Source organism: Alligator mississippiensis, chromosome 5 (assembly GCF_030867095.1).
Source record: "Alligator mississippiensis isolate rAllMis1 chromosome 5, rAllMis1, whole genome shotgun sequence".
NCBI classification, from domain to species: domain Eukaryota; kingdom Metazoa; phylum Chordata; order Crocodylia; family Alligatoridae; genus Alligator; species Alligator mississippiensis.
The window spans coordinates 44,753,568-44,766,433 of record NC_081828.1 but is presented as its reverse complement, the minus strand read 5'-3'; the positions used below and the strand labels follow the sequence as shown (position 1 = coordinate 44,766,433).

At 43.8% G+C, this 12,866-nt stretch overlaps 1 protein-coding gene across 11 annotated transcripts in view; it reads left to right on the top strand.

Annotated features, from left to right (window-relative positions):
• Positions 1–12,866, top strand: part of DNM3 (dynamin 3) — a 332,054-nt gene that overhangs the window by 138,130 nt on the left and 181,058 nt on the right. The window lies entirely within an intron of this gene.

Genomic DNA, 12,866 nt, shown 5'->3' with positions numbered 1-12,866 from the left:
AAGTTTTCATTTCAAGCATCCACTGTGAAAATAGCTATTTCTGGTGTCATAATAAATTGCTTCTGGTAGATCAGTGCTATTAGGCCTGGCATTGTTTTTCACTGGTAACCCTGCTGGTCCCATTTTTCTTTTAATGGTACTAGATGGAATTATCCTGCTAAAATTTATCTTTGATGTTTACCAGATCTATTGAGTTTTGCCAAGTATGACTTTACCGTAGATTCTAAGATATTCCCCCCACAGGCATCTACCATCGTTCTCCTGCAGACTCTCTTTCTTTGTTACTTTTTCCTGTCAGTTCCAAAAGTTGTACTTCCTTTGTTTTAGACCAAAAGCAAAGTCAGATAAATCAGAGATTTATCCATAAGCTCAGTTAGTGAACTCTTCTTAAATTGAAAGTTAAGAAGATTGCAAAATGTTTTGAATGCAGCTTACTTAATGAGTACCTGGAGCACTTCTTTTACATAGAAATATAGTTCAACATGATACATGTGTGTTAATGTTAATAACTGGAGCAAATGTTAAAAGTTGTTCCTTCATTTTACTTTTTAAATAGTTTTTGAGATAAATTAATTTTAAAAATCTAACAACGAACCACATGAATTCTGCTGCTTGCTGGGTTGAATACCTCTTCTATGTGGTGCAGTAACATGTTTTCCTTATAACATCTTTCACACCAAAGGTCAGAAAATGTTTCTTAGGTGATGCCAGTCTCTCTAAATACCAATACCATCTGTTGGTTTAATAATTTCTAAGGGTACTGTCATATCCATAGAGTTGGACTGAATAGATAATGGGGTTCCAATTTCAAAGGAAAATGAGTATTCTAAATCTGGCGGACAGAAAATGTGGCAGAATTTGACATTTATTAGAGTGGATTCCAAGTCCTAGGCTAAAGAAAAGAAATTGGTGATGGATGACCTCTGGGCCATTCTGGTGTGGTGATGAACCAAAGATAATCTCCATTTAGGATTTAGCATTCAAATTCCATACAGTCAAATGTAGCACGTATCCAGCAAGCATGATTTAAATTATCTAAAGCAGATGGATGGAGAGCCTAGGAACAGCAGCTTTAGGCCTAGTTTGCTTGATTTTTCAAACAGCTCCATATCAGTGCTCAGGAAATGAAGGTAAATCTGTTTTTTTTAAAAAAAAGCCCCTTCAGAGACCTAACCTTGATTTAGAAGGACATAACAGTAACAAACAGTGAAGCTTTGGGCCTTTTCTGTCATAAAGCCCAACTGGTGTTAGAGCACTCCATATCTTTCAAAGTATTCCTCGTTGCCAGTTACCCAGCAAATGGAGTCCTCATTACAGAGAGTCTGAGTTACAGGAGGATACTTGCATGGGCTAGCTTTTTCTTCAGTAGAGTAGCAATTGGCACTGAATTACTTCAGAAATCACCTGAACAAGAAAGTTGTTAATGTCACCAAGAAAAGACAGTATTAGCAAGGGGAGCTTTTTAGGGCTGTGCAAAGCTTCGGTAACCAATTCAATTCGGAGGAGATTTCGCCCGATTCGGCAGCCAAATCTCCAAATCTGAATTGAATTGCGAGACCCATTAACAGCTCCAAATCGAATCGGAAGTCTCCGAATTGATTTAGAGAGATTCAGCACCAATTTGGGGATTTGGCCATAGACTAAACAAGCAGCAGTCCTCAAGAATGCTGGACACAGCTGCCTCCAGCTGGTAAGTCTGTTGTGGTGGGTGGGAAGGGAGGGGAGGGAAGCAGCGAGGGAGGAATTAGGGCTGATACTGGGACAAGCTGCCCAGCTGGGGCAAGGAGGCATGGGACTCGGGAAAGGGGTCTCCTGCCACTGTGCGCCGCCGGTCCGGGAGGGCATGAGAGTGGGCATGTGCCCCCGGATCTGTGTGAGGTGGGCTGGGCTGCGTTCCAGGAGGCTACCCCCAGCTGCCCGCTGCCAGGCTGCGCTCTGCGGGGCAGGTGGAACCAGGGGTATGCTCCAGGTGGCTAGCCCCAGCTGCAGCCTGGAGCTCAGCTCTGGCTTCGCCTGCCCTGCGAAGCGCAGTGGAGCAGGGACTATAAGGGGACTGCAACCACCTTAAAGTTCCCCAAGGACCCTGCTGCTGGCCCCTCCCTGATCCACAGCTTGTCTGGGAGGTGTGGGGAGGCTGGGCAAGCGGCGGGAGGGCAAAACCCCCCCACTCCTAGAGCCTTCCACCACCTATCCAGAGTGGAGCCCAGCCCAGCTCACCCCATGCAAATCCAGGGGCACACACCTGCTCCCATGCCCTCTTGGACTGGCAGTGAGAGCCACTGGAGGAGCCACCAGTAAGAGCAGCTCCCAGCCTGGCGGGACACGGCAGTGCAGAGGCAGGAGCCCCCCTCCCTGAGTCTCACGCCTCCCTGCCCCAGCTGGTCACCTTTTCCCAGCCCCAGGACCAATCCCTCCCTCACTGTGGGGGCATTCATCTGCACCCCACACGCCCCTTCTCTCCCCTCCCCTCCTGCCCACCACAACAGAGTTACCAGCTAGAGGCAGCTACATTCAGCATCCTCAAGGACTGCTGCCTGCTTAGTCTATGGCCGAATCGGTGATGAATCTTCGGATCTGAATCAGCCAAATTGAATTGGGACAGTGATTCAAATCACCGAATCAAATCACTGTCACACCGAATCAGAATCTAATACTTGCCACTCCGTACAGGCCTAGTGCTTTTTGTGCTTTTGGGAAGGAAGAGGGCAGCGTCCTGAATTCCTAGTAGCAAAGGTTCTGACCAAAATAGAAGGTTTTAGGCTAGGGACAGACATTACACATAAATCAGTTTAAGTGATCAGAAACTGGCTTAAACCTGTAACAGAACAGGTGTTCAGTGCACATAAAGAAGTTTGAAAATGGCTGGAACAAGTTTGAGATTGAACCTGGTTTAATGTAGTATCAGTCTTAACTGATTTGGGTCAAACCAGTTTTTGCAATGTCTGTCCCAGACTCCTTCCTGCTTTAACTTAAACCAGAGTCCCCCAGTATCCCAGATGTTCTGTAGCCCTGGGTAGGGCTCTGCTCCAGAGAGCTGGGCTGGCACCTCCTCTCTGCTCCCTGGCTGGAGCTCTGACAGAGATGGCAGGCACAGCAGCATCTGCCTGGCTTCCCTGTGCCCCTCCTCTCCCTGCTCAAGCAGGGATTCCCCCCCTTCCCTTTCCCACATCACAAACCATAGCCAGCATGTGGTCTGCTAGCTAATGCTGAGAGGTGTCTGTGTAAGGCAGACAGGACAGTGTCCACTTAAGGGTTTCTGGAGCTAATCAGCAGGTCAGCTGGTAATGTTGCTCAGTTCCTTCCTTGGAAAAAGTTGCTTAAGAAGAGCTTGAACTAATGAGAGAGGCTTTTGCTTTGCTGATGGGCTGATAAATGCTATGTTATCAACTCCCTCCTGGGCTGCTCAAGAGCAGTGAGGGGGGGAGGGGGAACCCCTCCCTAATCAGAATGTCCTTCTGGGGCCTGGCCACGCCCCCCTCAGCTCAGCACTAAGGGAAGGGAGGACAGCTCTAGCGCCCCCTGGCTTTTAGCCTGAGCCACTGCAGGCATGTTCTGGCATTTTTTCAGTCCAGAGGGGATGTCCATGTGGTTACAAATCTGTTCAGCCTAGCCAGGCTAGACTAACCTGCAGAGATTGAATCAATTCAGGCTCAGGCTTTTTGAATGTCTGTCCCTAGCCTTAATGAACCCAGTAACCCCATGGTGAATCAGGCAAATACTATTCTGAATCCTATGGCTGTCTCTGGTGGTCAGTTCTATCAGCCTGATAGTTTCAGCATAGATGGGTAAATGAAATCGGAATACCTTACTGCATCCTACCCTTGGAATCCTTTCCTTAGAAGTTTGATTCCTGATGAAAACAAAGCTCCAGCTGCATTTTGTGTCAAAGCAGGTGTTTCAGCTGGCCTATCAGAATATGCTGAAGCTTTAATTGGAAAAGCTAGGGTGGCTTTGGCCCATGTGATCACTTTTAAATGTTCCATCCCTCCATCCCCAAAAACCACTTAACCAGTTTAATTTAAGATTGGTTTTAGGATTAATTCCATCTATGTTCCCTTGATGCCTTGTTGCCTCTAGTGTTCCAGACAAAAGTGTCTTTGCAACCATAGTCATCTGATTCACATGATGTTTGAGATATTGGAAATCTTCTGTTATAAACCCCCCTCTGTTTTGTGGGATTTTAATGTGTTCCTGACAACACTGATAAACTTCTGAATCACTTAGTGTGCTGTAGTTTCTTAAATGGAAAGTCACTTTCCTGTTTGCTGTAACCTCAGCTCATATAATGAGTTAGCTTATATCAAGAATAAATTGATACCATGGATTTGTCCTAAATTCCTTCCAGAGGTGGTGATGAATGTTCATTTTCATGAGTATCTCATCCTGCCAACATTTTTGTTGTGCTCCTACACTCATCACTGTAACGAGATCCTTTTCCATAAACCTAAAACATTCTTTGATTTTTAACTTGAAGGAAACGAAGTGTCTTGGGCAGTCCAACAAACTTCTTGCTTCTTTTGAGACTAATATTAGGACAGTGTCATCATGAAGAACATAATGTCTGAATGTAATAGCTGCTATATTTGAGCATTTTTATGAGCTGGCAGGTCTACGTACAGTGTCATGTCGCTACTTGCACTGTTCAGGCCAAAGCAGTTTTGGTTGCAAAACTTATGGATTTTTCAATTTTAGGTAGATATGTTCAATATTATAGTTTTCCATCCATGTATATGGCACTGTAGATTGTCTACCTCTGAGGGGGAATATAGCGAAATAGAGAATGAGGTTGCTAAACTGCTGGCTAATGTGAATTCTTTATTAAAATAAGCTATCATGCCAAAGATTTGGAAGAAAGAAAATTTAAAATAGATCCAAAAATGGCTCTAGGTATGCTCCCAGGGCATTATAGACCAGTAAGCACTACATCTGTACCTTTAAAATTCATTTAAAAATAAAGCAAAAGGTCACATGGAAGATCATAATATACAGTGTAACCATGTTTCTGCAAAGATCATTTGTATCTCGCTAACCTATTAGAATTCTTTTTAAGTGTCAGTAGTGGATAAAAAGATAATTGATTGACTGTTTATATCAGGTGAGCCAGCAACAATTTTGGAGCAGCAGACTGATATAATGCAGCAGTCAGAGGTGGGCTGGTGCTTGCGGCCTGAATCCCCTCATTGCTGAAATGCAAATATCTGGGCCTCATGAGCCAGAAGAAATTGCTTGGCAGGCTGAATCTGACATGCAGGCTGTAGGTTGCCAATCCCAGATTTAGACTTTGAAAAGGAACCTCACAAGGCCACTAAAGAAAACTTATGCTCAAGAGATAAAATCTTCTGTGGTGATTACCGGGTTCAATAAACATAGTTGTGCGTGAATGAAAAAAATAGCAAACTTTAACTGTAGAGCACTAGGCAACTTCTAAACTTGCAAGTCTGTCTCTGACTACCTGGTACTTAACCGTGGGATCATCTCCCAAATACCCAACTACCTCAGTTTCCTGTGAGGGAGCCTCTCTAAATTATAACTTCTATCACACTATCTTCCCTCTTTAACAACAACTGCTAAAGCAGTTACCATCTGTCAGTCTACAGAGGAGAGGTTACTAGCACTTCACTCTGGAGTGAATCTTTATATCACTCATTTTTCTATCTCCCCTTTTCTGCAACTGTTTTAGCAAGGCTGTGTGAGTTTTTCAGGTTTCACTTTCTTCTCTGACTGAGAAGTATCAGATCCAATTTCTGATTTGTTTTTGGTGGTAAGTTTTTTCCTCCAAGTCTTGATAGACTTGAGTCCTTTTACTGGGATCTGATTGACTTGTACCTTTTTTTGGCTGGTGTACTTTTACATATGGCACAAAGCTGCAAACTGCTGAGGCTGATTTCCTCTTTCTGCATGATAGTATTTGCATTTGTGTCTGTGGGTCCATTTCTTCCCACAAGGACATGATTGCTTCTTGTGTTCTGGAACAAATAGTTTCTTCTTAATAAAGTTGTCCAGATTTGGGCCTTGATGACCAAGACAGTCAATGAAGAGACATGAATGTTGTGTCTTGTACTGCAAGCAAACACTTAACACTAGATTCAGCTTCTCACAAGGTGCCAGACCCCAAAAAAGTGTCATCTCCCTCCGTACCATAATTAATGGGAGCTTCTATACCCTGTTTTTATATTGGATGCTAGCAGTGCCTCTCCCTTTCACAGGTATATCTGTTCTTGAATAGCCAGATATTTTGATGTTTGTTGGACTTGCTTTTGATTTGAATTTTAACATTCAGTCTTCATGCTCTAGTAAAATATTAACCTGAGCTCCAGAGTCCAATTTAGTTGAAACCATTGCTCCTTGCCCTTCCACTGGCATAATCCAGTCCCTCTCAATGATTTTGCTTGATTCTATCATATGTGTATAAAATTATTTTGGTATGCCATCACCTGTATGTACTTGAGGTTTTTGTTTGGGATTTGTAACACCTGGCAAAATGGTTCTTCCTGTTACAGTTAAAACAAGAGTTTTCCAAATGGAGTACATTGGAGGCCACGTTGCCTTCTACACTTTCACTGCCCTTTTTCTCTTTCTCCCTTAAAAGTCTCCTTGCCAATGGAAAATTCCAGTGACATGGCTTTTTCTGGCCATGTTCTTTCATGACTGTTGCATAGATCAGGGGTTGTCAACTGAGGTTATGCATACCTGCAGGCCCTAGGGGGTATGCATGGGTGGGCGGGGATGGAGTGCCGCCACGCACCATCCCATGGTGCTGTGCAGGTGCCGCCTGCCCGGATGCGGGGGGCGGGGGAAGCTCACATGCAGCGGCTGCTGCCGCTCCACATTCGGCCATGCACCCCTCCCTCCCCCCCACCCCCTTGCACTCCACGTCCGGCTGCTGGGGGTACACTGATCCAAAAAGGTTGAAAACCTGTGGCATAAATGGCCCGTTTTGGTGTATTCAGCTCTGCTCCTCTCCACATTTGGACTGTCTTTTCTATGGACGAGTCTCCCTCACACAATAATGTTTCATGGAATGCAGTGCCTACAATCCTAGACAAACTCCTAGCTTTAATCAGAGATTCTGTCAAGTTCCCAAAAGCACAGTTCTTACTCGGTCTCTTTAGTTCAGTAACATAACATTTTATATTTTGTTTGGTTTTTTTGCATTTAAAAATCAGTATCTTTCAAGAGTCTCATTCTTTTTTGGCGTGCAGTACTCCTCAAATTCAGACAGCATTACCCTTAACTGCAAATGTTGGACTTTTGCAAAGTCCAAGGTGTTATAAACAGCCAGGGCTTTGCATCCTTCCCCACAATATGCAAAAAGACTGAGGATTTGAATTTGTCATTTTTCTCTTCTACCCCTGTGACAGCTAGGTGGTACCACTCAAACTTTTGTCTGAATACTCTCCAGTTCTCTGCTATATTGCTTGATGGTGTAAGGGTAGGTTGAGGTTGCAAAACTTCCATGATTGACTTTCATGTTACTTAGACAATAAAGGCATTTTTACATGTGCTCTGGGAGGTGCAGGGGGTGCTTTTTAATTAGCAAGCCATGCTAATTAAAATGACCTGAATGTTGCATGTGTCAGCATCCCCTGCATGGAAAAATGGCAGCAAGGTGCTTTGAACTAAAGCTCGTTGAATGAATAATCGAGTCTGCTCCAACGGGCTGGATTTCTAGAGCATCGGAGCCAGCTCGCTGCACATCTGTAGGAGCCCTAAGCGTCCAGGAAGGTCACTAATGGCAGCCTTTGTCCTTCTATGGGACTGCATTATGCCACTCACTCTTAAGGTCCAGTTTTTTCAGTTTGCATCTCAAATTCTCTTAAGTTCTGTCATCTTTGACACTTCTGACACCATATAATGATTGCCAGATTCAAAACACATAGACATACACAAATGGGAAGAACAACAAACTTTAATTGTGGAGCAGTGGGCAACTTCTGCAGACTTATGCAGATTTTTTCTGACTAAATGGCTACTTAACTGAGGAACCATCTCCTAGTTATCCAACTCCCTCAGTCTCTTGTTAGGAGCCTCTCTAAATTATAACTTCTATCTCTACATATTCTTGTGAATCAAAAATTTGGCAAAAGGAGCAAACGATAGGAATAAATGATCAATTTTTACCATGGCAAAAACTTAATAGCAGAAGATCTCAAGGTTCTATACTAATACTGGAGGTGTTTAATAAATTAGTAATTTGGAAAAGAGCTGGAACAACAGTTAGTTAAAAAAAAATTATGGACAACACAAATATTTAGGTTGATTAAGTCCAGGGAAGATGGTGAGTAACTTCAGAGAACCTATTTAATCTAACTGAATGGACAACACTGTGAGTGATAGAATCAGAATAATGCACACTGAAAGGGAAAATATTAAACTACGTCTCTATCTTTTGAGGTTCTAAATTAATGTCAACTTAAGAAAGGGGTCTGGGCATCATTATAAATCTGTGGTTCACTTTAATTTGGATACCGTGTGCAGTAATTTGCTATCCTGTAGCTCCAAATAGGTTGAGGATAATTAAGGGTCACTGGGGAGATAAAGCCCTTACAACTATTGTTATCCCAACTCTGCTAATTATGGAGTTTCTGTGGGCATCTGTACATGAGCACAGTGGCTGCTGCATCATGCTGGAAATCAGTTCATCGAAGAAGACTTGATTAACCAAATCTGCTGAAGCATGGCAATTGCTTCGCTCCAGCAGCCTCCTGCATCTTGTGTATCAGTTTACCCATGCTTAAAAATGGCTATGGGGGCACTTGAACTCTAAAGCTTGTCGAATGAGCTTTAGTTCAAGTGCTCCTGCTGCCATTTTTAAGTGCAGGAATGCTGTTGCACAAGATGCAGTGGCACTTTAATTGGAGTGGCTCCTGGAGCTGCTCTAATTGAAGCACTGCCCCAGCCCCTGGAGCACATGTAAAAGTACACTGTTATCTTTCTGTTAAGAATCTAGTGCAGCCCACTATCAAAGACAGGCTACTGGATTACTCTGATCCAAAATTGCAATTCCACTCTTCTGGGGAATCCTGCCTCAGCCTGACCTGCTAAAAACGTTTCTGAAATGAGAGAACAAATTCACTTTCACTTTCCTCTTAGTTGTTTGTTTGTTTGTTTTTACTTTTCGGGCAATGCATTTATAAGAGAGTCACAATATTGAATAGTGGTTATGAAGGCACACTCTGGAGGCTTTTGTTTGTTTTTACACCTTGGCTAGGGACAGACATTACACATAAGTGTAGGTGATCAGAAACAGGTTTAAACAGAACAGATATTCAGTGCACATAAACTGGTTTAAAATGGCTGAAACTAGTTTGAGATAAACCTGGTTGAATGTAGTATCAGACTTAACTGATTTGGGTCAACTGGTTTATGCAGTGTCTGTCCCAGACCCCTTGCTGGTTTAGGTTAAATCAGTCTCCCAGCATCCCGGCATGCTCTCTGGGCTGGGCAGGGCTCTCTGCTCCACGGCAGGGCTCTCTGCTCCACAGCAGGGCTGGCCCCTCCCTTCTACTCCCTGGTTGGAGTTCAGCACAGACTTGCAGACACAGCAGGGTCTGCTGGCTTCCCTCCCCTCCCTTCCCCTCCCCTCCCCATCTCCCACAGTAGGGACCCCAGCCCCACAGACCATAGGCATGTGGTATGCTAGCTAATTCTGAAAGGTGTCTGTGTGTCTCTCCAATTTCACTGGGACAGGCAGACAGAACAGTGACTGCTTGGGGCTTTTGGAGCTTATCAACAGGTAAGCTGGTAAACTGTTTAAGAAGTTTAAAGTAATGGGGAGAAGCTATTCTTTTACTAATCAGGTGATAAAGACTGTTATCTACTCCTGCCCCCCACCCTGTGGCTGGCTTGCTTACCTGTCAGTTTGCTGCAAACAGTATAATGAAGCAGGGAAGGAGATTGAAAAGCTCTGTATCATCAACAGATGCATGCACTGCACACCCCTGCTTGCCTCAGAGTGTTAGCCCGGGGCTGGCAACATTCCCACCCCTTGAGCAGCCAACAGGGAAAATCTAGGACCATGCAGGCAGACCTCACTAATGAGAAAATCCTGCCAGGGTCTGGACAGGGCCCCCTCAGATCAGCTCCCTGCAGAAGGGAAGAGAGGGCTGCCTTAGTGCTCCCCAGCTTCTAGCCTGATCCACTGCAAGCATGTGCCTGAATTTCCTCAGTCCAGAGAGAATAACTGTCCAGTTTCAAACCAGTTCAGCCTAGCCAGGTTTGACCAACCAGCAAAGATTGAATCAATTCAGGCTTATCCTTTTTAAATGTCTGTCCCTAGCCCTTGAGTTCACTTTCACACCAGATATCATGAGATATACAATAAAATCATGAGAATTGGCAACTGTTTATCATAAGGTGGGTTAGAGTGCTGCACTAAGGTTACCTGTATTAGGATCCATTGTTACAGTTATACACCTGAAAATGCTTAATAGGCTCTCTGCTTTAAAATAAAACAAAACAAAATAATTAAAAAAACCCCATACATATATATATATATATATATATATATATATATATATATATATATATAGAAAGAGAGAGAGAGGCTGTGCAAAACTTTGGTCCCTGATTCAATTTGGTGGCTGAATCTCTGAATTGAATCAGGAGACCCTTTAATCTGAATCAATTTGGAAAGATTCAGCGATTCAGACATAGACTTATGCAGAAAAAACATTTAAAGCTATCTCAAGGTACCAGGCGGCTCATGAATGCTGTGATGCTGGGGCAGATGGTGTGTCCCACAGGAGCGTGGGGGTGCTACCCAGCGCACTCGACAGCAGACCTGAAGTGGACCAGAAGCAGTTCTGGCCCACTTCTGGGTCTGCTGGGCAGTGTGCAGGGGGGAGGGCGTCAGTAACTGGTGCCCCCTGGATCAGGGAGGGCACCTGGGATACCCCCGCAGCTGATTGCCGAGCCAGGAGGGGCACAGGGGGCACCCCAGCATGCTCCTCAGCAGACCTGGAAGCGGACCGAAAGTACTTCTGGTCCACTTCTGGGTTTCCCACTGAGCATGTGGGGGGTCCTCCCCACGCTTCTGTGGGACACTGCATCTGCCCCAGCCTCGCAGTGTTCATGAGCCACACTGGTACCTTGAGGTTTGCAGAAAAAACATTTAAAGCTGTCTGTCTCCGAATTGCTGATTCTCCAAATCTGCATCAAATCTTCAGATGCTGATTCAACCGAATAGAATCGGGGATAGTGATCTGAATCAACAAATCAAATCACTGCCCCTGATTTGGGCCAAATCTGAATTGAGTAGGGCCTGTTTTGCACACCCCTAATATACATGTATAAATTTTGTAACAGTGTTACATTTAGGGTAGAAAAATAAAATGCTCAGCTCTCAAGTATCTGAGTACTTCATTACTCAATTTTGCACTTAGTAGGCTTATGTATGATAAATTACTCTCACACTGCTTCATACTTGCTGAATAACCTTCCGGGGGGTGGGTGGGTGGGTGGGTGGGTGTGTGTGTGTGTGTGTGTGTGTGTGTCCCCATTGTATTGTTCATGTAAATGAAATGAGGGACTGATAGGCGAGTTTTAACTTCTAAGCACTATACTTCTTCCCCATAGTTCCTCCTCTCTCCTGCTACTCTTACCCTCATTCTCTCTGTCTCTCAATTTGCTCTATAACTCAGGCTTATTAATATTGCCTCTCTGACCCTTGCTCCTTAATACTTTACCTTTTACATTCCCTCTTCTTTCTTTTCCTGGCTCTTCCATACACAGTTCTGTGTACCTTCCTCCTCAGTCTAAGTGTGTGTGTGTGTGTGTGTGTGTGTGTGTGTGTGTGTGTGTGTGTGTGTGTGTGCATGTGAAAGAGAGACATACACAGAGAGGAGAAGCAAGGAGCCTTCATTCTCTTATTTCTCTATTCCTTATTATTTTTACTCTCCCAAAGGGGCTGCAGGGAGCTCATTGGCCCTCATCTTCTCATCAAAGGAATAGTGGTGACAATGGGAAGGGAAGAAAAGTTGCATAATCTTCTGGTGTTTACCAAGATGTAGATACCTGTCCAAAAAGGGCACAGATGGGCATTGTGTTGTAGATGTAGGGAAAGCCCTTGCTGCCAGCTTACATTTGCTAATCTCCATCCCTTGCCTCCTTAAATTCAGAATCCCAGAGAGAGGCCAAGTTTCCGCATTCTGGCTATAAAGACCTGCATAATTTTGTGTTCTGTGTTGCTTGTTACTACATTGTCTTTGTAGCCGCTTTGTCAAGGTTTACTGTGCATGATTGCAAACTACCCAAAGTATACAAATTAGAAATTATCTCTGTATGCAGAAAATGAATCTTGTAGATGACCTTTTGCTCACTGACAATTTGCATTTTTAAATTGCGTACATGCGTGCAAATGATGTGTACACCTAAATCTAAAAACCTGTCATATACTGATCTTAGTTCCCCCTTTTTTAAGGAGCTGTAATATGCTCAAGGTTCACCTGCATACCCTTATTGATAGCACATCATAAATGTGATTTTAATCAAGTGCCATGTGTAGTTTGTCACTAAGTTACTCTGGTCAGCATCAGGCTTATTGACTTATTGCAGCTTAAACTACAGGCATCCTGTCTAGAAGTCGGTCACCCAACCCTGCAGTGATAAAGCAGGATATGGAATAGCTTTGACATTTCCTTAGTCACTGTTTACTCATATTCAACATACAATTAGTGGAGATGCAAAATTAGCTGACCCAAGTTATTTTTTCAAAGTCCTACAGAAGAGCATTACATGGTTTAGATTAGCACTATCTTCATTCTGAATGCTCTGATGACCCCAGTCTTTGCTTTAGCCCTGAAAAAACTTATCATAAAAAAACTTCAGAGCTCTTTATAGAACCCAGATGTTATGCAGCAGAATTG